A 26851-nucleotide genomic window follows, 5' to 3' on the forward strand; every position below is an offset into this window, starting at 1 on the left:
TCAAGAATGAAGATTTGGGTCACCCCACCAGACAAAGAATCATGGCCAGTTGAGGTGCTTGCTGAAGACAAAGGGAATGCAGAATAGATAGTGGAAGAAGGTAGTTATAAATACTAGTGATGATCATGTGACTAGTTATAGAAATGAAGACTATAACTGTCATGAGTACTTCTCCTTATTTTGTTATGCATGTATGTATGTGTGCGTATATCACAAATATCTTTGTTTTCTTCCCTCTTACTTCCTTATCATATAATGTAAGATATACTGAATTTATGTCATAATATTTAAGTATTATTAATTTTACATTATAGAGTTTGGATTATGGAATATCAAGAAGAGTGAATATCACTCAATGATATTACCTCCTGGGGAAAGGGTTAGTATATATTTTTTTAAGGTTTTATTTACTTATTTGACAGACAGAGATCACAAGTAGGCAGAGAGGCAGGCAGAGAGAGAGGGGGAGGCAGACTCCCTGCTGAGCGGAGAGCCCGATGTAGGGCTCCATCCCAGGAGCCCGGGACCATGACCCGAGCCAAAGGCAGAGGCTTTAACCCACTGAGCCACCCAGGCGCCACATGGGTTCGTATATTTTTTGTTGTATGTAGGATAACTATCCTACATAATGTTAGGTAGAATTATGACCTTGTTATTATCATTATTTAGAGATTAAACTTGGTTTAAGGAGTTGTATATGTGGGGTCCAAGTTGACAAGGTGTGGACTTCTGATGTCTGATTTTATATATGAATTTGACTGGGCCATGGAGTGTCCAACATTTGGTCAAACATTATTCTGGGTTTGTCTCTAAGGATATTTCTGGATAAACTAATATTTGTATAAGTACACTGAATAAAGCAAGTTGCCTTCCCTAATATGGGCAAGCTTCATTCAGTCAATTGAAGACCTAAATGGAACAAAAAGACTGAGTAAGAGGAAGGTCCTCCAGCCTGACTGGAGGACCTGAGCTGGGACATTGATTTTTTTTTTTTTCTGCCTTCAGACTTGAACTGATGTATCTGTTCTTCTTGGGTCTTGAGTCTGCCAGCTTTGGACTAGCACTTAAATTGTTGACTCTCCAGGTTCTCACCCTTCAGACTCTGAATATAACTACACATCAGCTCTCCTAGGTCTCCAGCTTGCTAACTGCAGATCTTGGGTCTTCTCAGCCTCCCTAATCTTGTTAGGCAATTCCTTGTAATTACTCAATCTCTCCCTCTATCTAGCCAGCTAGCTAGTACTCTTCCCTCTCTCTCTCTCTCCCTCACTCTCTTTCTCTCTCTCCCTCTCATTCCAAATATATCCTATTCGTTCTATTCTCTGTAGAACTCCAACCAACACACATATCTTAATTATAAATAGAAAAATGATTGTACTATTTAAAATATCTTAATTTTTCAGTGCTTATTAATAACTATATATGAATTTTATGTATCTCTTGATAGTTTCAGAGTATGTTTTTTTATTTATTGTTTGTTATCCATTTAATTTGTTGGGATATATAGATTGCTAAAAGAAATGCACAAGATGCTATAGAAATAATATGCTTTTTTAAAATGTCAAATTTTAAGTATTGTTTATAAGTAAGTCACATTCACTGTGTATATAACAACAGAAGCAGAAGGAAGAAAATGTTACAAATAAAGTAAAATGTATGAATGTCCATGTCTCAGGAAGTACATGTTCTCCAGTTCACCTATGGCAACACTTGGAGCAAGAACTACTTGTTATCATCCTTCTACTATACTTCTTGTAGACCTGGGCAATGTCAAATTGTTTGCTTTGTTTCTTTTGTAACCTATTTTATTTTTCTTCCAATTTTAATTCAGCCCAACTGTTCCATTCAAGTCAAGTCATTTTATCTCTCCTGTTCTGATTGAAATTTTAATTATCCAGTTTTAACCATCTGTGTCCACCCCAGTATTTTATGAAGAATGGAAAACTATCTTTCTGTACTTGAATAATGAAACTATGGAGAGCGTAATTTTCCCCCCCAAAATTTAGAAAGAAATTACCCATGAAAAGAGACTAATCTGCAGCTCTGAGTACTGTGGGGGAAAAGAGTTGCCTATCTATTCCCTTTTATTAGTCTCTTTATATTTTAAAGATGGCGATAGCTATTTAAACTATTACCTAAGTGGTACCTGGCTGACTCATTTGGCTATATATATATATGTATATATATATATATATATACATATATATATATACACACACACATTTATTTGCACATATAAATCTCAGACTTATCGGATCTTATTTTGACTCTTCTGGGGTACCTTGATTGTATTCCTAGATCTTTAGAGACTGGATTCTTTATGCATTTGACAATAACTACTGGTTGATGTGATAGAAGCAACAATGTGACTGTAGGACTAACCAATAAGTTTCAATCAAGACAGTCTATCTCTTGGATCACTTTTGGCTTCAAGAATCAGAAACCAATTCAAGTTAACTTAAGCAAAAAGTGAAAACATAAGGATGAAACCCAGGCCATTTCTCAGGGTTGGACTGTAATTATGCATGAGACACTTTCTTTGTTCCACTCTATGTATCTCTTTAACAACCTAGTCTTCATGGTAGAAAATATGGCTGCACACACCATTTTTTTAATCTCCTGCACTGAAAATTGCAATTTAAACACAGATGAGATCTCTTATTCCCATTTCCAAATTTTCCAAGGCTGAGTCTCTGCCAGCCCAAACTGTATTTAACATGAAAGTTAGGGGACATCATTTATAACCATGGCAGCTTGAAGGCTGTCTTGTAACCATGTAGATAAAGGAGAAAGGGAAGAATTTGCAGAGAGGGGAGCCTGGATGTCAAACTTAATAGGTGTTCTTTGCAAGACCCTTCACTTCCCTCCTAATGAAAAATTGATACTAAACAGTAGCTAATTGGTGGGGCACCTGGGTAGTTCAGTCGGTTAAGTGTCTTCCTTTGGCTCAGGTCACGATCCTGGGGTCCTGGAATTGAGCCCAGGATCAGGCTCCTGGCTCAGCAGGAGAGCCTACTTCTCCCTCTTCCTCTGCCATCCCCCTGCTTGTGCTCCCTCTTTCGAATAAATAAATAAAATCTTAAAAACAACCAACCAACCACCAAATAAAAAAAAGAGAGAGAGAGAGAGAGAGAAAACAGTAGCTTACTGGAGTCCATGCTGGAGAAAATGAAGTGGATGGTATTAAAGGTGGATTGGGTTAAAGGAGAAATTTTGAGGCAACAATACCCTAAGTATTGTTTCTTAAAATACAGCTCAATGGATTGGACTTCAGGGAGGGTATGTGAAGTGTGTAAGCCTGATGATTCACAAACCTGTACCCCTGGGACAAATAACACATTATTTGTTAATAAAAATAATTAATAAAATAAATACAGCTCATTCTCACACAAAGCCAGTCTCACACAAAGAGCTCTAATTGACTACGGCAAATCTATTGCTAAATTTTGAGCCATCTTCAAATTTAAATATATACTAATTATCCACATCAGCTTTGCAAGAGATTCAGTTATCACAGTGCCTGAAAGGACCAGAATGGACAAATAGTCAACTCGGTTGTTTCTATCCCATAAACCAGTGGGTTCCAGCCTGAGATCTCTAGACAGCTAAGAGTACATAAGAAAGAATTAAAGATCCATAAGCTATTTCCAGTATTTCATAAGGTCTATAAGAAATCAAACTTAACCGACACTTCAAAAAACTTGACACCTAAAAAGCATCAAAATTTTCTGTTTTAGAATGTAATTGTATCAAGGTAGACAGTAAATCTATTATCACACGCTAATTTTAAGCTCTGAAGGGATACACACACACACACACACGCAATTGTTCATAAAATAGATTCTGGATAAATGACATCCTGGGAGGAATGTGACTTTAATAAACTTATGTGTGGCCACTATTATTCTGTTTATATTCTAAAGACTATAGAAAGAAAAACAAAATTCAAGATTACCAAAGTCAACTTTCCTAGAAATCTATAAACTTGAGATAACTAGGCATCTCTAAAATAATGTCTAAAATAATGACCTCTGGAAAATCCTTCTGTTTTCCTCTTAAAATATGTATTAAAATATCATCCAGCCCATTATTAGAAGATATATTAATTAGGATAATATAATGCCTTAATGACAGAGATCTGTCAGTGATATGTTGTTTCCAGAAATGTTCTGCCTTTAGAGCATGAATTTTGGATCCTGTGAATGTCAAGACCTTGGATGTTTAGGATTTTCTGCAAGTCCTCACCTCCATAATGATCACAAGCACTTGGTTATTTCTCTACTTCATTCCATGATTAGGCCCTCTGGACCCAGATGGAAAGAACAAGATGGATAGGAAAGGTTTCTAAGATACTTACTCTCTACTTGTAGTCCAAATTGTTAGAAATCTTTGATTCCCTAAGCAGCTGTACACATAATTGCCTGAAATCCACTTTGCAGCAAAGCCACTCGTCTTCCTATCATGATACGTCAGTGGATCATTTTCAACAGCTTAAACACTTTTCTCAACTCGCCAAAGCTCAAACCTCTGCACCAAGTTGCTGTTCCATTATTCCATTCTGCCTTTCAGAAAAATATTTACAGTAGATCCTTGAACATCTCGGGTTTAAACTGTACAGGTCCAATTATACATGGATTTATTTCAATAAAGACAATACAGTTGTGTAAATGTATTTCTTCTTATGACTTTCTTAATAACATTTTCTTTTTCTTTAGCTTTATCACAATAATACAGTATATAATATATATAATATACAAAATATGTATTAATCAACTGTTTATATTATTGGTAAGGTTTCACAGTTAATAGTAGGCTATGAGTAGGGGCGCCTGGGTGGCTCAGTGCGTTGGATCTCTGCCTTGGGCTTGGGTCATGATCTCAGGATCCTGGGATCAAGCCCCACATCGGGCTCTCTGCTCGGTGGGGAGCCTGCTTCTTCCTCTTTCTCTCTGCCTCCTTCTCTGCCTACTTGTGAGCTCTGTCAAATAAATAAAATCTTAAAAAAAAAAAAAAAGTAGGCTATGAGTAGTTAAACTCCGGGGGAGTCAAAAGTTATACACAGGTTTTCCACTGCACAAGGGTCGGACCTTGCTGTATATAACTCCCACATTGTTCGAGTTCAAATCCAAGTTCAAATAAGAAAGCCCACAACTGCAATTTCATCTTTAAATGTACCCTCTAGAGATAAACCATAAGCAACTCTTAATCATAGGAAAAAAACTGAGCATTGCTGGAGGGGAGGGGGTGGGATTGGGGTAGCTGGTGATGGATGTTAAGGAGGGCACAGGATGTAATGAGCACTGGGTGTTAATTTAAGACTGACAGGTCACTCACTGAACTTTACCTCTGAAACTAATTATACATTGTATATTGATTAATTGAATTTAAATTTGAAAAACAGAAAAATAAATGTACCCTCTACTTCAGTCTTGGAAATGATATATCTAAGTTTGAAAAAAAAAATTTAAATTTAGAAGTAATAATGAAGTCACAAATTCTAATAGGAAGTATTAGTTTTATAATCATTGTTTTAAATATAAAGCTACACAGAAACAAACCAATAAATATGGAGAACAAACTGATGATTGTGGGGGGGATGGGCAAAATAGATGAAGGGGAGTGGGAGATACAGGCTTCCAGTTATGGAATGAACAAGTCACGGGGTTAAAAGGTAACAGCATGGGGAATAAAGTCAACGATATTCTAATAGCATTTTATGGTGACAGATGGTAGCTACACTTGCGGTGAGCATAGCATAAGGTATAGACTTACTGAATCATGATGTACATCTGAAACTAAAGTAATGTATATGAACTGTATTTCTATAATAAATTATAAAGCTACAGATTCAGAATTGATTCATATTTTGTGATGGACTAATCACTTCTCAAATGTGCTTCTTTGTAAGGCTATGAAAAGGGAAGAGTAAGTAGGACATGCATTAATGACTAAGATTTTCTAACCCTTAAATACTTGGACAGCATGTTCTTTGTAAAGGAAATGTGAAAACTCCTGTTTTCTTTCTTAAAGCTTCTGTGAGTTTTTCTTCTTTAGATAAAATGAGCTTTTTTGAACACATGACAAGGGAGGAATTCAATGTATCAGGCAATCATGGATTTTTTTTTTTAAGATTTTATTTATTTATTTTTCAGATTGAGAGAGAGAACTAGCACAAGCAGGGGGACCAGCAGGCAGAGAGAGAAGCAGGATCCCTGCTGAGCAAGGACCCTGATGCAGGACTGGGATTACTACCTGAGCTGAAGGCAGATGGTTTAACCAACTGAGCCACCCAGCCATCCCAGCAACCATGCTATTTTAAAGAGCTCCATCTCTCCTTCTCTAAGTTTACAGGAGGCAGCTTTTTTTTAAAAAAAGATTTTATTTATTTATTTGAGAGAGAGAGAGAGAGACCATGAGAGGGGAAAGGTCAGAGGGAGAAGCAGACTCCCTGCCAAGCAGGGAGCCAGATGTGGGACTCGATCCTGGGACTCCAGGATCATGACCTGAACCGAAGGCAGCTGCTCAACCAACTGAGCCACCCAGGTGCCCCTGGGAGGCAGCTTTTTAGAGAGTTAGGTTGTACCTGAGCAACCTGAGCAATTAAAAGTGTAACATTTCATTTACAGGTTCAGAGTAACTTCCAGTACCCTGTGTGTGTGTGTATGTGTACTTCCTTTTTCCCCCCAGGGATTTATTTTTATATATTTTAGGGAGGGGGAGGGGCAAAGGAAGAGGGAGAGAGAGTTTTAAGCAGATATCACCACCACCACCCCCCACCCCCGCCCATGAGCATGGAGCCTAACACAGGGCATCGATCCAACCACCCAACCACGCTGATATCATGACTTGACAAGAGTCCACACTCAACTGACTGTGCCACCTGGGGGCCCCTCCTAGTGTGCTTCTAATTAAATCTCAATTGTACCATTCATTATGAAATGAAAGAAACACTAATATACTGGATTTTATGTAAGAGGAGGTCAAGATGGCCTTCATAAAATGGCTGGCTAATCCAAAGAAAAGGAACAAAATGTGGAAATGAACCTTAAAAATAAAGTCTAACATTTGAGGTTTCATAATTATTAAATTATAATAAGTGATATTTTTGATAGATCCAAGTGATTTAAATGTATATGTTTAGTTATAGTAGGTCATCAGAATAAATTCTGGTGAATTCTAAATTCAGAAGCACCAGATTTTAGGAATGAAGACTCTATGGACAGGAAGAATTAAAAATGGAAGAGAAACTAATTTGTTTTCAAAAATTATATTACGTTAAGTTGAAAATATAAATTACCCCAGCACATACCAAAAAGGAGTAATGAGACAAATGTAACAATTATCCCCCAATTCAACAAAAGTCCTGAAAGTACCATTGGACTACTTACATTTTTTGGTCCTTCCTTCTTTTGACTTTACGATAAAATCAACTTCAAAAATGTTTATTTCAGGGGCGCCTGGGTGGCTCAGTTGGTTAAGCAACTGTCCTCAGCTCAGGTCATGATCCTGGAGTCATGGGACTGAGTCCCACATAAGGCTCCCTGCTTGGAGGGCAGTCTTCTCCCTCTGACCTCTCCCCTCTCATGCTCTCTCTCTCTCTCTCTCTCTCAAGTAAATAAAGAAAATCTTTAATAAAAAAGCAAACAAACAAGTAAAATGTATATTTCAGGATATATTTTTAAATTGGCATATGATAAAGTAGCAACTTAAATTATTGGATATATCATTTTTATTACATTTGCCACCTACTCACTACTCCTCATACATTTGGTTAAAATTCACTTTTAGGGGCGCCTGGGTGGCTCAGTGGGTTAAAGCCTCTGCCTTTGGCTCAGGTCATGATCCCAAGGTCCTAGGATCGAGCCCCGCATCGTGCTCTCTGCTCAGCGGGGAGCCTGCTTCCCTTCCTCTCTCTCTGCCTGCCTCTCTGCCTACTTGTGATATCTGTCTGTCAAATAAATAAATAAAATCTTTTAAAAAACAAAAACAAAAATAAAATTCACTTTTAACTAGTTCTATAGAGAACAAATGAACTCATAACTTGAAGAGTATACCAAGAAAGTCTCCAACTACATGAAACTGAAAACAAAAGATGTATTTCTCATATCTAGAGGGCTAGAAGATAAGATCTCAGTCCTAGGTTTTTCTAATAGTCTGGAATTGGGAATTTATTCTCTCTTTTTGAAAAATAAAGAAAATATGGAAAAGCATATATGATAATATACCAAATAAATACCCATGTTCCCAGAACCCAGATTTTAACAATTATTAACATTTTGTCATGTTTTTTGAAAGTCATTTTTAAAATTCACATATAATGTATTATTTGCCCCAGGGGTACAGGTCCGTGAATCATCAGGCTTACACATTTCACAGCACTCACCGTAGCACATAGCCTCCCCAATGTCCGTAAGCCAACCACTCTATCCCTACTCCCTCACTCCCCAGCAACCCTCAGTTTTTTTGTGTGAGATTAAGAGTCTCTTCTGGTTTGTCTCTCTCCCGATCCCATCTTGTTTCATTTTTTCCTTCCCTATTCCGCACAACCCCCAGCCTTGCCTCTCAAATTCCTCATATCAGAGAGATCATATGATAATTGTCTGAAAGTCATTTCTATAAAAGTATTTTTTAAATTCCCCTTCATTTTTCCTCTAATCCCATTCCCTCCTACTCCCTCTCCAATCCAGACTATGACCCTCATAATGGGTTTTATTAGTATCTATCAATGCATAATGAATTACCCCTAAACTTAATGGCTTAAAACATTTATTTTCTTACAGTTTCTGTGGATCAGGAATCCTTGTGCTTTACCTGGATCCTCTGGCTCAGGATCTCTCACAAGGTTGCAATCAAGGTGTTATCTGGGTCTACAGATTCAACTGAGGCAGAATCCACTTCTAAGTTCACTCAGTGGGTGTGGGCAGGATTTAGTTCCTTGAAGATTGTCAGACTGAGGGCTTTAGTTTCTTCTTGGCTCTTAGCTAAAGGCTGCCCTCGGTTCCTTGGTACATGGACTTTTCCACAGAGCAACTCACAACATGCAACTTGTCTCATCAGAGCTAGAAGAACCAAAGCCAAGAAGAGAAGTCAGAGCTTTTTTTATACCTAATCTTGAAAGTGACACCATAACTTCTATTTATTGCAAGCAAATCACTAAGCCCTGGTCATACTCAAGGGGAGGGGATTATACAAGGGCAGGATTCATTGGGGATCATCTTCTGGGTTGGCTACCAAAGTATGTGTCTTTCTAGCTAATTATTTTATACTTTTCTATGCATATCTATAAATGAACACTTTATAAACAAAAGAATGTACAATGTTTCATATGTTTTCAATTTATAAAAATGATTTCATGTGTATATTATTACCTTTTTTCTCTCAATATTGTGGGGTTTTTTTAAAAGATTTTATTTATTTGACAGAGAGAGACACAGCAAGAGGGGAAACACAAGCAGGAGGAGTGGGAGAGAGAGAGAAGCAGGCTTCCCACTGAGCAGGAAGCCTGATGCAGGGCTCCATCCCAGGACTCTGGGATCATGACCTGAGCCGAAGGCAGACACTTAACAAGTGAGTCACCCAGGTGCCCTTCAATATTGTATTTTTGACATCAATTCATGTTGTTCTGTTTAGAGTCTATTTAGTATTTTTTAACCACTATTCAGTACTCAATCTATAGATTACCATATTTACCTAAAATTCTTCTCATTCATTTTCCTATTAATGGACATTTGTTTCCTTTTTTGTTTGTTTTTGGGGTTACTAATGAAGTGACAATGAGGGCGCCTGGGTGTCTCAGACGGTTAAGCCTCTGCTTTCAGCTCAGGTCATGACCCCAGGGTCCAGGGATCGAGTCCCGCATCGGGCTCTCAGCTCCTTGTGGAGCCTGCTTCTCCCTCTCACTCTGCGTGCCTCTCTGTCTACTTGTGATCTCTCTGTCAAATAAAAAAATAATAATAATAATAATGATAATAATAAAATCTTTTTAAAAAATAAATAAAATAGTAAATAATTACTTAAAAAAAAAATCTGGGCACCTGGGTGGCTCAGTTGGGTAAATGACTGCCTTCAGCTCAGGTCATGATCCCGGAGCCCCAGAATCGAGTCCCGCATCAGGCTCCCAACTCCATGGGGAATCTGCTTCTCCCTCTCTCACTCTCTCTCAAATAAGTAAATAAATAAATAATCTTAAAAATAAAATCTATCTTTGGTTCAGGTCATGATCCTGGGATCCAGCCCCACATTGGTCTTCCTGCTCAGCAGGGAGTCTGCTTCTCTCTCTCTCCTTCTGCTCTTCCCCTGCTTGTGCTCCCTCATGCTCTCGCACTCTCATGTGTGCTCTGTGTGTGTGTATCAAATAAATAAAATGTTTTTTTTTAAGATTTTATTTATTTTTTTTGACAGACATCACAAGGAGGCAGAGAAGCAAGCAGAGAGGGGAGGAAGCAGGCTCCCCACTGAGCAGAGAGCCCAACGCGGGGCTCTCTCCAAAGACACTGGGATCATGACCTGAGCTGAAGACAGAGGCTTTAACCCACTGAGCCATCCAGGCGCCCCTAAATGAATAAAATCTTAAAAAAAAAAAAAAAGTTTTGGGTTTTATACACTTCAAGCTTTAATCTATCTGAAATTTGCCTTTGTGTTGTCTGCAAAGTTGAGATCTTAATTTTATTTTTTTATGTAGAAAGTGAATTGTTCCAACATTATTTATTGCTCATTCTTATTTGCCAGAGAGAGAAACAAGAGAGGAACACAAGCAGGGGGAGTGGGAGAGGGAGTATCAGGCCTCCCACTGAACAGAAGGCCTGGTGAAGGACTTGATCCCAGAACTATAGATCATGACCTGACGTTTAAGGACTAAGAGGTTTAAGGACTAAGCCACCCAGGTACCCCATGTACCTCTATTTAAAAAAAAAAAGTCCTTATGTTCTTCATAGTATTTTACAATTTTCTCTTAAAGAACATATACATTGGGGCACCTGGGTAGTTCAGTGGGTTAGGGCCTCTGCCTTTGGCTGAGATCATGATCCCAGGGTCCTTGGATCGAGCCCCACATCGGGCTCTCTACTCAGCCCCCACCCCCTCTGCCTGCCTCTCTGCCTACTTGTGATCTCTCTGTCAAATAAATAAATAAAATCTTTAAAAATATATATATATATATATACATCTTTTGTTAGATTTATTCCCAGTACCTTATCATATATTTACTATAGTGAATGGTCTCCTTTATCAGCTAGTTTTTTAATTGTTATATAACACTGATTTATAGAAATGTCATTGATTTTTGTGTTCGTATTATATCAGGAAATTAAACTTCTTCACTAATTTCACAAGTTTGACTATGAATTACCTTGGATTTTTCGTGTAGATTATTATAGCATCTGCAAATAACACTTTATTTTTTCTTTTCCTGAGTGGACATTTATCCTTTGTTTTGACCACCCAGCATCTAACCTCCTTTCTGTGTTTGAGGAATTTCCCACTTTATGAGTCTGGTTGTAGGACAAAGACTGCTCCCTCTTTAGGAGCTTAAAATATTCCAAACTTCTTTCCCAGCCTTCCTTGCAACTGAGGAACAAGCAATTACTGATACTGTAGTGGTGACAGCAGTGACAGTAAGAGCAGTGATGGAGCAGAGCTGACATCAGTGTTAGGAGGGGTAGCAGTTGAAGTCAAGTTGCAGGAGCAGAAGTGATAATGGTCTATCCATAATGTATGGGCCGCAGTGGTGGCAGCAAAGGATTCCTTGTCAGACATTCCTACAGCACGGTATAGGCACTTCTGGAAACTCTAAAGCCTAGTTTCTCAGCTATCCCAATGATTCTGTGAGCTGTCAAATATTCTGGTAATAAATTCTTTCTGCTTAGTCAACCAGAGTCAGCATCTGTTGCTCTTAATTAAGAACTCTAAGGGATATATCCAGGGTCTTTGAACTTTTCTTCTTCTTCTTTTTTTTTTTTTTTTTTTAAATCTCAGTGGGTTGTCAAGGATCTCCAATACAGTGTTAAAAAGTATGAGTTGGGGGCACCTGGATGGTTCAGTTGGATGAGCGTCTGCCTTTGGCTCAGGTCATAATCCCAGGGGCTTGGGATTGAGCCCCCTGTCAGGCTCTGTGCTCAGTGGGGAGCCTGCTTCTCCCTCTTTCTCTGCCCCCCAGCTTGTGCTCTCTCTTGCTCTATTTCAGAAAAATAAAATAAGATATATATTTCTTTTAAGTAGGAATGGTAGTATTTAGTATTGCCTTGCTCCTAACTTTAAAAGGAGTGTTTCCGGGGACCTGGCTAGCTTAGTCAGTAGAGCATGTGACTCTTGATCTAGGAGTCATGAGTCAGAACCCCACTTTGGGTATGAAGATTACTTATTTTAAAAAAAAAGAAAGAAATGTTTTTGAAGTTTCATCACTCAGCATGGTGTTTGTTTGTTTATAGCAGATATCAAATAATCAGGCTAGGGAAATTCTCTTTATTACTATTTTGCTAAGAGGCTTTTAAAACTCATGAATGGATCACATTTAGGTCTTTAATCCATTTTGAATTTATTTTTGTGTATGGTGTAAGAAGGTGGTCCAATTTCATTCTTTTGCATGTTGCTGTCCAGTTTTCCCAGCACCATTTCTTTATTTTTTTTTGATTATTTATTTATTTGACAGACAGACAGAGATCACAAGTAGGCAGAGAGGCAGAGAGAGAGGGGAGGAAGCAGGCTCCCTGCTGAGCAGAGAGCCTGACGTGGGGCTCGATCCCAGGACCCTGAGATCATGACCTGAGCTGAAGGCAGAGGCTTTAACCCACTGAGCCACCCAGGTGCCCCCCCAGCACCATTTCTTAAAGAGACTCTTTTTCCTGTTGGATATTCTTTCCTGTTTTGTCGAAGATTCATTGATTTGTGGGTTCACATCTGGATTTTCTGTTCTGTTCCATTGTTCTATGTCTCTGTATTTGTGCTAATACATACTGTTTTGATCATTACAACTTTGTAAAATAACTTGAAGTCCAGAATTGTAATGCCTCCAGCTTTGCTTTGCTTTTCCAAGGTGCTTTGACTATTAGGACCCTTTGTGGTTCCATACAAATTTTAGGATTTTTGTTCTAGCTCTGTGAAAAATGCTGTTGATATTTTGATAGGGATTGCATTCAATATGTAGATTTCTTGGGTAGTATGGACATTTTAACAATATTTGTTCTTCCAATCCATGAGCATGGAATGTCTTTCCATTTGTGTGTGTGTGTGTGTGTGTGTGTGTGTGTGTGTGTGTGTCTTCTTCAATTTCTTTCATCAGTATTTTATAGTTTTCAGAGTATAGGCCTTTCACCTCTTTGGTTAGGTTTATTTCTAGGTATCTTACTGTTCTTAGTGCAATTGTAAATGGGATTGATTCCTTGATTTCTCTTTCTGCTGTTTCATTATTGGTGTATATAAATGTAAAGATTTCTGTATGTTGATTTTGTATCCTGCAACTTTACTAAATTTGTGTATCAGTTCTAGCAATTTTTTTTTTTTTGCTGAGTCTTTGAGATTTTCTATATATAGTATCACGTCATGTGCAAATAGTGATAGTATTACTTCTTCCTTGCCAATTTGGATGCCTTTTATTTCCTTTTGTTGTCTGATTGCTGTGGCGAGGACTTCCAGTACTATGCTAAATAACAGTGGTGAGAGTGGACATAACTGTCTTGTTCCTAACCATAGAGGAAAAGCTCTCAAATTCAAAATAGATCAAAGACCTAGATGGGAGACACGAAACCATAAAAATCATAGAGGAGAACATAGCCAATAACCTCTTTGATATCAATCATAGCAACTTCTTTCCAGTTATGTGTTCTGAGACAAGGGAAATAGAAGCAAAAATAAACTTTTGGGGCTTCATCCAAATAAATAGCTGCTTCTGCACAGTGAAGGAAACAATCAACAGAACTAAAAGAATCAACAGAACCTACAGAATGGGGGAAGATATTTGCAAATGACATATCTGATAAAAGTTTACTATCCAAAATATATGAAGAACTTACGAAACTCAACATCCAAGAAATGAACAATCCAATTTAAAAATGGGCAGAAGACATGAATATCTTTCTCAAAGAAGGCATACAGGTGGCCAAGAGACACATGAAAAGATGCTCAACATCACTGATCATCATGGAAATACAAATCAAAGCTACAGTGAGATATATCACCTCACACCTGTCAGAATAGCTAAAATCAGCAACACAAGAAACAACAGGTATTAGTGAGGATGTGGAAAAAGAAGAATCTTCTTGCACTGTTGGTGAGAATGTAAACTGGTGCAGGCATGCTGGGAAATAGTATGGAGGTTCCTCAAAAAATTAAAAACAGAACTACCTTATGATCCTGCAATTGTGCCAGTAGGTGGTTACCCAAAGAATACAAAAGTACTAATTCAAACGGATTTATGCATCCCAATGTTTATAGCAACATTATCTACAATAGCCAAACTATACAAACAGCCCAAGAGTCCATTGATTGCTGAGTGGATAAAGAAGTGTGTGTGTGTGTGTGTGTGTGTGCGCGCGCGCATGCGCACGCACACACACGCACACACACACACACACCCCAAGGAATATTACTCAGCCATCAAAAAGAATGAAATCTTCCATTTACAACAACATAGATGGAGCTAGAGAGTATAATGCTAAGTAAAATAAGTCAGAGAAAGATAATACCATATGATTTCACTAGTGGAATTTAAGAAACAAATGAGCAAAGGGGGGAAAAAAAAGAGAAGCAAACCAAGAAATAGACTCTCAATTATAGAGAACAAACTGATGGTTACCAGAGTGGAGAGGGGACGGAGGATGGGTTAAATAAGTGATGGGGACTAAAGAACGCATATGCTGTGATGAGCACAGGGTGTTGTATGCAAGTGTTGAATCCCTCTACTGTACACCTGAAACTAATATTACACTGTATGTTAACTAACTGGAATTTCAAAACTTAAAAGAATTAATTAAAAATAAGACTTTATTAATTTATTTGAGATAGAGAAAGCACAAGCAGGGAGCAGAGGGAGAGGGAGAAGCAGACTCCCCACTGATCAGGGAGCCCAACGTGGGGCTTGATCCCAGGACTCCAGGATCATGACCTGAGCTGAAGGCAGCTGCTTAACCAATTGAGCCACCCAGGTGCCCCTAAAAAACTTTTTTTAATCAATGAAAAATGTGGGGAACCATGAATGAAGATTGCATTTTACCAAATGCTTTTAAATGTATCCTTTGAGCTAATCATGATATTTCTTCTTTAATAGGTTAATATGTTGAATTGAATTAATAGTTTTCTAAAGTTATTTTGCCTTCTTATAAATCCTATTTGATCATTTTTATACAATGTTAGATTCACTTTTCTTTTTTTTTTAAAGATTTTATTTATTTATTTGACAGAGAAATCACAAGTAGTCGGAGAGGCAGGCAGAGAGAGAGAGGGGGAAGCAGGCTCCCTGCTGAGCAGAGAAGCCCGATGCGGGACTCGATCCCAGGACCCTGAGATCATGACTTGAGCCGAAGGCAGCGACTTAATCCACTGAGTCACCCAGGCGCCCCTAGATTCACTTTTCTAATGTTTTATGTAATATTTTGCATTTGTGTTCACAAGTGAAATTACCTAAAATTTTATTTTCCTCTACTCTGCTTGGGGTGTCCAGGTTAGTCTAGCCTCAGAGAAAGAGTTTGATAGTTTTCCCTCTTTCCTATTCTCTAGGACAATTCATAAAGATAGAACTTTTCTTTCTTCATTGGTAAAACTGACCTGGCCTGTGTATTAACCATGTGTTTCATTTTCTCTATTTTATGATGCTGAGTTATCTTGGGGCCTACAAACCTGGGGAGGGACTGCCCCTACCAGGGTTAGCTAATTCCTAGAGATAGCCAACAATTTCCCTTTGAACGTGTTTTTGATAAGCAAACCAAACAATCAGGAGTCTTTAACCCCCTCCTTTTATGAGGTGCCTGCAGGGATATTAACCCCCTTCCATAAATCACTTTACCACTGGACAATATAGACTGCCCCTTAAATCCCAGAACCTGCAAAAATTATTCAAACTATGCAATCCTGAATGTGCTCAGTTTGCCTACGGTGCCTCATCCATTCCTTCTGGCCCATGCTTGCTTTCCCCTTTGCTCCTTCTGCCTCTTGATTATCCCCGGTGCTTTCCTGTGTGGTCCACCTGTGTGGTGTGCCATGCTTCCTTTTTAATGGATCTATAATTATAAAAAACCTTTCTTCCTTTGTGACAGTAATTTCTCTGTCTTCATATCTTACCATATCTGATTAAGACAAATCCTGAGTACATGATTTTAAAACAGCCTAGTACCTTTCATGATACCAGAGTTTTTATTAGAGTTTTACCACAGTAAGAGTTTTATTATGCCAATAAAAATTTCTTTTTTTAACATAATTATTATTTTTATTTTTTATATTATTAACCACATCTTCTGTAAAGTACTTTTCATCCAATGTTTGTTTATTTTCTTCCAAAATTTTATTTAAGTTCAAGTTAGCTAAAATACAGTGTAGTGTTGGTTTCAAGAGTAGAATTTAGTGATTCATCACTTACATATAATATCCAATGCTCATCACAACACGTGCCCTGCTCAATGCCCATTACCGATTTAGCCCTTCTCCACCCACCCACGTTCCTTCCAGCAACCTCAGCTTGTTCTCTGTATTAAGAGTCTCTTATGGTTTGCCTCCTTCTCTGTTTTTATCTTATTTTATTTTTCTGCCCCTACTCCTGTGTTTGTCTGTTTTGTTCTTAAATTCCACATATGAGATCGCCAGGGTGGCTCAGTTGGTTGAGTGACTGCCTTCAGCTCGGGTCATGGTCCTGGAGTCCCAGGATCCAGTCCTACATTGGGTTCCCTGCTTGGCAGGGGGTCTGCTTCTCGCTCTGACCTTCCCCATCTCATGCTCGCTTTCTCTCATTTTCTCTCTCTCTCTCAAACAAACAAACAAAAATCTTAAAACAAAATTCCACATATGAGTGAAATCATATGGTATTTGTCTTTGTCTGACTGACTTATTTCACTCAGCATAATACTGTCTAGCTCCATCCATGTTGTTACAAATGGCAAGATTTTGTTCTTTTTGATGGCTGAGTAATATTCCATTATATATATATATATATATATATATATATATGTATGTATGTATAAAGTCTTTTTTTTATTTCTTTAAAGATTTTGTTTATTTGTTTGACAGACAAGAGAGCACTAGTAGGCAGAGAGGGAGAGGCAGAAGCAGGCTCCCCGCTGAAGCAGAGAGCCCGATGCGGGACTGGATCCCAGGACCTCGGGATCATGACCTGAGCCTAAGGCAGTGGCTTAACCCACTGAGTCATGAAGGTGCCCTAAAGTCTTCCTTATTCATTCATTAGTCAGTGGACATTTGGGCTCTTTCCATAATCTGACTATTATTGATAGTGCTGCTATAAACATTGGGGTGCGTGTGCCCCCTTGAATCTATTTTTGTATCCTTTGGATAAATACCTAGCCATGCAATTACTGGACCTATTTTTAACTTTTTGCGGAACCTCTATACTGTTTTCCAGAGTGGCTGCTACACCATGCCAATAAAATTTTCTTAACAGTTATTTTTCTAGGTAGTTTTTCTGTTTCTTCTTAAATAAGTTTGTGATTTTTTTTTTCAAGAAAATTGGCTATTCTGTTTTCAAACATACTGGCACAATTAATAAAATGATCCTGATTTTTAAATATTTACAACTTCTGTAGTAATGTTGCCCTTTAAAATTTCAAAGTATTGTTCATTTAATGCCATTCTCTTATTAATTACATTGTGAAAGATGGGTCTATGTTATTGTTCTTTTCAAAGAAAAGATCAATGGTGTTATTGATCATCTCTTTTATTTTTCTGTTTTCATATTAATTTCTGATTTTATATTTGTTCCTTTTACTCTACTTCCCATGGATTTTTGTAGTTTCTAGAATTGAATGTTTAGTTCATTTATTTTCAGTTTTTCTTTTTTTCAAATAAATTCTCCAGTCCCCAAATTTCCTAACACGTTGAAAGAACTCAGTGTAATACTTCTGAACTCTGTCTACCCCTTACTGCACTGCAAGACAAGGAAAGAGACTTATTTGATTGGTAAATTTTAGAAGGATTCTGAATTCTTCTAAGAACTAAGAATATTTGGCTCAGCTCTTCTCCTCCTTTTGAGAGTAAATGACCAGCAAAGAGCATGAGTTCCTTTCTGTTATACTGTGATGTAACTGTCATGTAGCTAGGATCCCATGTGGAGAGGCTTGCCCTCATCCAGCATCCAGTGTCCTTGCATATAAACTCTCAGTTCTGGACCTATGTTCCCACCTTCATGAGTCCTGTTTGTTACTGTTATTCCATGAAAGCTAGCTGTGCCTTTAAGATTACTGTCTTCGTCAGTAATCTTAGGAGTCTAGGACCAGATGGCCTTCTAGTGGAATTCTACCAAACATTTAAAGAAGCATTAATACTTATTCTTCTGTAGCTGTTTCAAAAATAGAAATGGAAGAAAAACTTCCAAACTCATTCTATAAGACTAGCATTACCTTGATCCCAAAACCAGATAAAGACCCCACCAAAAAAAGAGAATTACAGGCCAATATCCCCAATGAACATGGATGCAAAAAATCCAAAATACTAGCCAATAGAATCCAACAATACAAAGGATTATTCACCAGGACAGAGTGAGATTTATTCCTGGGCTACAAGGGTGGTTCAACATCTGCAAATCAATCAATATGATACACCACATTAATAAAAGAAAGGATAAGAACCATGCCATCCTCTCAATAGATACAGAAAAGCATTTGACAAAATACAACATCCTTTCTTAATTAAAACTCTCCACAGTGTAGGGATAGAACATACCCCATATCATAAAAGCCATATACAAAAAGCCCACAGAGGATGTCATTCTCAATGGGGAAAAACTTTTTTGCTAAGGTCAGAAACATGACAGAGAGGGGTGCCTGGGTGGCTCAGTGGGTTGAAGACTCTCTCTCTACTATGGTAGATACTATGGTGGATGCTTCCCCTGCTTTCTCTCTCTAAAATAAATAAATAAATAATAAATAAATAAAATTTTTAAAATAAATTTTTAAAAATAAAACAAGGGCTAGGGAAAATAATATAATGAACACCCATATATCTATCACTTATATATTACAGTTGCTAATATTTGGCCATATTTGCTTCATATATTTTCCTGCAGTGTACATCCCTAAAAATTAAGGACCATTTTTATGACCTCAATGTCTTTCTCACAGTTAACAAAATTAACAAGTATTTCTTAATATTATCTAAATCTACTTTATTAAATAAACTTCATAGTATCATTTCATGGGCAAATGAAATTATGACCATTAAGTGAGAAAAAACATTCTTTAGCTTCTGATATTCTTCTTTTTTGCTCACATATGTAGCTTGGTGTTGTGAATAGCACTCTCGGACTGAGGTTACCTGGGTTCTGTTTTTGGGTCTGCTGCTGATTCGTGGTGAGATCACAAACAAGTTGCTTAATTTCTCTTTGTCTCAGGTTCCTTGCTTATAAACAAAGAGGACAGAATAGATTATTTCTACTTGGATTTATTTGAAGAGCCGATAACCTGTAGGCCTAAAGATTATGGGCTATATTTTCACACACTGTTGAGATTGCTCAGAGTTAATGCAGAAACCAGTTGTTTTACTGTCTTAGTCCATTCAGGCCGCTCTAACAAAATACCACAGGTTGGGCAGTTTATCAGCAACAGAAACCTGGAAGTCCCAGTTAGGGTTCCAGCATGGTCAAGTGAGGGCCCTCTTCTCAGTCACAGACTCCTTGTATCCTAACATGATGAAAGGGGCTAGGGAGCTCTTTGGGACTTTTTTTAAGAGCACTAGTCCCGGGGTACCTGGGTGGCTCAGTCAAAAATCTGCATTTCAGCTCAGGTCATGATCCCAGGAGCCCCATGTCAAGCTCCCAGCTCAGCAGGGAGTCTCTTTCTCCTTCAGCCCTGCTCCTGCTCTCTCTCTCTCTTTCTCTAGCAAATAAATAAATAAATAAATAGATAGATAGATAGATAGATAGATAATTTTTAAAGGTTTTATTTCTGGAGAGAGAGAAAATACAAGCAGCGGGGGAAAGGGAGAAAGTGAATCTCAAGCAGACTCCCCACTGAGCATGGAGCCCATCATAGTGGGGCTCGATCCCATGACCCTGAGATCATGACGGGAGCCAAAATCAAGAGTTGCATGCTCAGAGGCGCCTGGATGGCTCAGTCATTAAGTGTCTGCCTTCGGCTCAGGTCATGATCCCAGAATCCTGGGATCGAGCCCTGCATCGGGCTCTCTGCTTGGTGGGAATCCTGCTTCTCCCTCTTCCACTCCCCGTACTTGTGTTCCCTCTCTCACTGTCTCTCTGTCAAATAAATAAATAAAGTCTTTTAAAAAAAAAAAAAAAGAATTGGATGCTCCATGAAATGAGCCACCCAGGCATCACAAGTCTCACAGTATTTTTATTCAGGCTGGATTATACAACATATAGTAAAGCTTTTATAATTGTCAGTACTTTCTGTGTGAAAAGATTTGATGGAGTGCACCATGAGTGCGTTTAGAGTGGACTCCCTTGCCTAGTCCAACCCCTTACACTCCTCATCTTTGGAGCAAAAGGGCTGCAAGAACTAAACCAGAGGGGCGCCTGGGTGGCTCAGTGGGTTAAGCTGCTGCCTTCAGCTCAGGTCATGATCTCAGGGTCCTGGGATTGAGCCCCACATCCGACTCTCTGCTCGGCAGGGAGCCTGCTTCCTCCTCTCTCTGCCTGCCTCTCTGCCTGCTTGTCATCTCTCTCTGTCAAATAAATAAATAAAATCTTAAAAAAAAAAAAAAGAAGAACGAAACCAGAAAAAACTAAAAGATATAGTTTTGTTTTTAAAGGGTTTTTTAAATATTTTATTTATTTGAGAGAGAGTGAGAGAAATAAGTGGGGGGAGGAACAGAAAGGAAGCAGACTCCTTGAGGAGCAGGGAGCCCAACAAGCGACTCAATCCCAGGACCCTGAGATCATGACCTGAGATGCTCAACTGACTGAGCCACCCAGGTGCCCTGTAGTTTTGTTTTTGAAGTTATGCTGTCTTTGAGAAGTTAAGGGCATGAGTCCCCTGAGACACAGACATCAGTGACTCTACAGGCAGCATCAGGGACTTGCCAGTGACAGATGGGCCAGGAATATGTCCTAATGATGGCACCAGGGACCTTGCACAGCCAGTCTGGTACGGAGGCTAGTAGTGGAGACTGGCACGAGATCTTGGGATACATTGCCAGAGTGCATCAGAGGGAAAGACTCAAAACTCCAGGATGGCCCCAGGACCAGTTCTAGGGGCAACATGAAATATTCCATGGTGTCTTTCAGAGGGCCTGGAGCTCTGATGAAGAAGTGGTGACTGTGACCATTATTGTGATACACTTCTTACTACCTGATTGGAAAACACAAGCTATATTTTTCTGACCCTAGGCTTATTCTTCTGCTCATTTCCACATTTTGGAGTTCCCCCTAGCTTCTTTAGATAATTCTCCATTCAGAGGAGCTAGTACTGGCCCTTCTGTGGGCATACGTTTCCACTCTACCTCCGCCATGATTCTGTTTCTCAGTTCTGTATGTAGGAATGTTGGTGCTGTGGGGCTGATATCTTCTATTCTACTGTAAATATCCTGCTGGGGTCTGCAAAGGTTAGGGTGAGAGCCCAATCTTACGAATACATTTCTCACCTGGAGAGGGAGATCATTTAGGAGATGAGTCATTTGAGTGAGTGTGAGAGTTCAGACAGGAAACTAGGATTCTGGTCAGAATCTGAGGAGGGAGACCCAGCCCCTCTTCTCAGTGTAGTTTCCTAGGTCTTTAAATAGCACTAAGTGCATGCTTGGCTCATGGAGGTCAAAATGGCATCCACCATGTGGAGTGAGGATAACCTTCAAAAGATCTCTTTTCCTGAGTTTTCTGACCAGTGACATGAGTCTTTATCATGGGGGCAAGCTGTGTCTCAGAAACTGTGCTTATTTCCTTTTTACCTTCCCTTTTGCTATCCAGCCTTGAGTAAAGTCTTTTCTAATGTTCTAACCAGATCTCTGCTGTGCTATTGGGAAATAAGAGGATTGATTTCTCACTCTTGGCCCCTGGAGGTGAAGAATCTGGACTTTATTTAAATTAAGTAAGAAAAAAAATTAAGAGAGACATCATTTTTCCTTGAGGCCCTCAATATTTTGAAAAAAATGTAAGTTAAGGTTGCTTTTCCAGAACTATTTGAATTTTAATATTATCACTTACTATGATACAGATTCTGTCCACTGTTAAAGGAGTTTTTAAGCATTGACAAATCATGTGCTGCAGACATTTTTGGAGAGAGGTAACTAGAAATCTGTCTGTGGTGGAAGTCTCCTGATGTCAGGGCTGCTTTCTGACTCATAGTACCCTAGCTCACATTTTGTGTCCTGCAGGTTTTTCCCTACTTCTCACTCTCATTCCAACCCCAACTTAATAGCCGTATATCCTCTAATACCCTTATACCAACCGTGGAACTCACAGATTAGTAAAATTCAACTTCATTAACATTAGTGACCACCCAAGGTACTCATTCCTTCCTGGAAGTTGGAGCCAGTCTTTGTCTGATTACCATCCCTTCTGGTCAAAGGGGTTTATGGACATGCTTACCCCTTACCATTTGTCCCTCAAAATGAATGAGGAACTCGGTTTTATGAAAGTATGGAAGATGATGTGTGAGAGAGCAGAGAAGGATGGAGCTGGTGTAGGTGGATTAACAATTCATTTATGCCCAACCCCCATCTCCTTTGCTATCTGTACTATAGAGGTTTGAAAGCCAAATACTGCTTTCCCAGATCTTTAGTCATTCAGGATGCCATAATGTCCCAGTTCTGACCCAAGAGAATGCTGCTAGCGGGCTTCGGATAAAGGATATGTTTTCCTTATTGATAGACGTGGCTGACATAAACCTTTTTTTTTTTTTTTTTTTAGAGTTTTATTTATTTATTTATTTATTTGACAGAGAGAGATCACAAGTAGGCAGAGAGGCAGGCAGAAAGAGGAGAGGAGGAAGCACGCTCCCCGCTGAGCAGAGAGCCCGATGCGGGACTCGATCCCAGGACCCTGAGATCATGACCTGAGCCAAAGGCAGCGGCTTAACCCACTGAGCCACCCAGGCGCCCTGACATAAACCTTTTCTTGAGCCCTCTTCTTCTGCCTTGAATGCAGACATGAACACTGGAAATGCAGGAGCCATCTTGAGACCAAAGGGAAAAGACGAAGATAAGACATAACATCTGCATGTCATCATCAAACTACTAAAGCAAAGCCAGCAACTGCTAACCTCAGGTCCTCTTGTTATGTGAAAAATGAAATCCTAATGGTTAAGCCCCTGAAATTGGCATTTCTGATACTTTGAACTGAACACAACCCTTACTGTAAACAGCCCAGTGCTAGGGACTGGAATATTTCTAAGTGAGAGAAGCAGTCCTCTTTGGTTTATCTGGCCAAAGTCATGCAAATGAAAAGTTGGCTCAGACGGTGAAGATGTGGGGCACCTGGCAGGCTCAATTGGTGGAGCATGTGATTCTTAGTCTCAGGGTCTTGAGTTCAAGCCCCACGTTCGGCATGGAGCCTACTGAAAAAGTAAAAAATTTTAAAAAATGAAGATGGTTTGGACTTTTAGATGTTTGTAACCAAGCAAATCAAACTGATTAATTCTTAATTAAGATTTTTAAGTCAAAAGACTTTGAACCTTTGATCTCTGTTTTAAAATATTCCTTTGGGGTGCCTGGGTGGCTCAGTTGGTTAAGTAACTGCCTTCGGCTCAGGTCATGGTCCCGGAGTCCTGGGATCGAGTCCTACATTGGGCTCTCAGCTCCATGAGAAATCTGCTTCTCCCTCTGACCTCCCCTCTCATGCTCTCTCTCATTCTGTCTCTCTGTCTCTCTCTCTCTCAAAATAAATAAGTAAAAATATTTTTAAAAAAATTTTTTTAATAATAAAATAAAATAGTCCTTTGGATTCCAAATGGCAAGATACCAGGAAGCATTATCACCTATCATGTTTCCTGCCATAGAAAGGAATTTGAACTCAAGAAATTCAGCAGACTTGAATTTCGGTTATGCATTGGCCCCAAGTCACTATGTGATCCCCTGTGTGACTTCTCTATTACTCTTCTACACAATAAGTGTCACTGGTGAAAAGAAATGTTAATGAAGATCTGCTTTGAAAAAGATGATATGTTATCTCCTAAAGAAATACCTGATTCAAACAATGGTCAGGGAGTGATGGGAACTTTATAATGAAGAAGTGGGCAGACATCATCTGAACCCACTGATTAATCAATCTGAGTTTCACCCAAAACAGGACGAGACATTATGGACCTCCTGTTTGGGTGCAATATGAAAATTACCTCTGATGTATACTTACCCCCCAAATACAAAACAAAACAACACAGAAGAACCTGGATTTATTCAAATCTTTAGACCTTGCTGCTAGTCTTCAGGAAATGTAGGAGGAAGAAAAACAAGTCAAATCTCTGCTCACTGACACATGTAATCTCTGCTAAATGATACCATGAAGAAACAAACAAGCAAATCCAGCATGTGGAACATTCCTCAGGGCAACATGTAAAAAGAAAAAGGGAGAGAAAAAAGAGACTATAGTAAAAGATCTTAAAATACTTAAAGCCATAACAAAAACAATTTTTTTAAGACTTAAGAGCCATACAAAAAAAGAAAAAGAAAAGATTTAAGACCCATACAACCAAATACAAGTGTACCTCATTTGGATCCTGATTCAAACAAATTAACTGTAAAAAAAAAAAAAAAAAAAAAAAAAAAAAAAAGACAATTGGAGAAATTTTAATATGGACTAGATGTTATATTAGAGAATTGTTTTTCATTAGGTGTGACATTGCCATTGTGACTATGGAATGTCATTTTTGAGATGTATGATGAAGTATTTAGGGATGAAATGATATTTAATGCCTAGGATCCATTTTAAAATATCCTAGCCAATCCAAGAGGGAGATAGGAAACAAGAAGGCAAAATGTGATGCTTATTGGAGTTAGGTGACGGAATCATAGAGGATTATTATACAGGACATTGATGTACAGCGGGAAATTTTCACAATATAGGTACAAAAAAGTATAACACGATATAGAATGTGATTTATTCAGGCTTGATATTTTCCACTAAATGCTAATTTGCATGCATTTTTCTTTTTATTTAGATATAATATAGGGGTGCCTGTTTGGCTCAGTCAGTTAAACGCCCGACTCTTGATCTCAGATCATGATCTCTGGGTTGTGAGATCGAGCCTCACCTCAGGCTCTGTGCTGAGTGTGGAGCCTGCTTAAGATTCACTCTCTCTCCCTCTGCCCCTCACCCCTTCTCTCTTTCCTTCTCTTTTTCTCTCTCTCTCCCCTCCCTCTTTTCCTTTCTTCCCCTCCCTCCCTCCCTCTCAAAAAAATACATAGTATAAGTAAATTTTCAAATTTGCACCAAAGGGATGATGGAGTCCCAAGAAACCATTCAAAGCACTAAGCTCTTTATTCACAAATCCTGAGAATGCCCAAGAAGCTTCTTCTAGAGAGCAAGCTTTTGTCTACAGAGCACAAAGTAAAATAAAATCGTATAATCATGTGATGGCAGAGAGTAGGGTACACAATTCAGATAATTTAGTCTTTACAAGTATATTCTGACCTGAATTGTGCAGTTTGGCTAACCCAAAACTTAAAACGCTTTAATAATTGAACATTCTTCTATTTGCTTTATACCATTTAGACTTGGTCCAAATTGAAATTGGCTAGGCAGCCATGAGACATTCCAGCTGTTTTCAGGACATTGGTTACAATACTAAGATGAACCGTGTGGGTCATGATACTCCTATAAACAGGAAAGACTGAAGAGGACACAGCTGAGAGTTCATGAAAGCTTTAAAGATGAGATGAGGTGGTCTGGGGAGAATGCCCTGTGCCAAAGTGGGGTCACCACAGCTCTGCCTCTGGCTCGGACAGGGGCCACAGGAATTACGATTCATTTGCCAGGGCTCCCTTGGTGGATTTAGGATCCCTCGTTTCAAGCCTATGTTATCATTTGGGTCAGATTTGGGTGAAGGCTCTACTGGAGCCAGAAGGCAAAGGGGAGAAACTCCAAAGGAAGTATAAACTGTCACTGACAAAAGTTGTGGGACATAGTACTACCTATTCTCACTGAAACATGGATTCACCTCTTACTGGTATTTCATCCGTTTCTGTCAGGAGAAGCTACCCTCCATCCAGGCCACCGAACTGATCCTTCTGACCTGCTGCTCTCAAAGCAGATTTCAGAACAACTGAGCTCTCTGCATGTCTGCCCTCCCTCCATTGTTTGACACTTTCATCATTAGAGAGTCACAAACACAGCATATGGGTTTTCTTTCCTGTTTCCAATAATGTCCTCATCACACTCCTTGGCAAGTGTTCTCAGTTGCCAAGGTGTGCTGTGAGTCTGTTCACACTAGATTCCAGAAAGACGAGCCCAGAACCACCCTCCTTCTAGACATGGTTTATAAGCCCAAACTTTGACTCTCATAGGATTGTCAACAATTCAGCAAATTTCCTGAAAACTCACCCACGGCAAAGTTCTAGATCAATAGATGGTGGTGGAGGTTGGAGAGAAGAAAATGATTCTGGCATGTCCTAGGTGTAGGACAGATAGGGTGTGTGAAAGAAATCCCTGTATGATATCAGAACATATAGAAGCGTATGGAAGGTAAGGTAGAAAGATGAGGAGGGAGCAATATGGAAGCACATCTTGACAGTGGATTCAAGAAAGGCTTTCAAAAAG

General features: G+C 39.0%; 1 long non-coding RNA gene across 2 annotated transcripts in view; it reads left to right on the plus strand.

The window, feature by feature from the left end:
• The window catches only part of LOC132017483 (uncharacterized), a 64683-nt gene that overhangs the window by 11993 nt on the left and 25839 nt on the right, over nt 1–26851 (plus strand). The window contains exons 2-3 of one of the 2 annotated variants that reach the window (XR_009404292.1): nt 9423–9567; nt 10402–10862. This is a non-coding gene — a long non-coding RNA (uncharacterized LOC132017483). Of the gene's footprint in view, nt 1–9422; nt 9568–10401; nt 10863–26851 lie in introns of those variants that run through there. The other variant, XR_009404293.1, reaches the window with a different exon arrangement.

Source organism: Mustela nigripes, chromosome 5, assembly GCF_022355385.1.
Source record: "Mustela nigripes isolate SB6536 chromosome 5, MUSNIG.SB6536, whole genome shotgun sequence".
NCBI lineage: Eukaryota > Metazoa > Chordata > Mammalia > Carnivora > Mustelidae > Mustela > Mustela nigripes.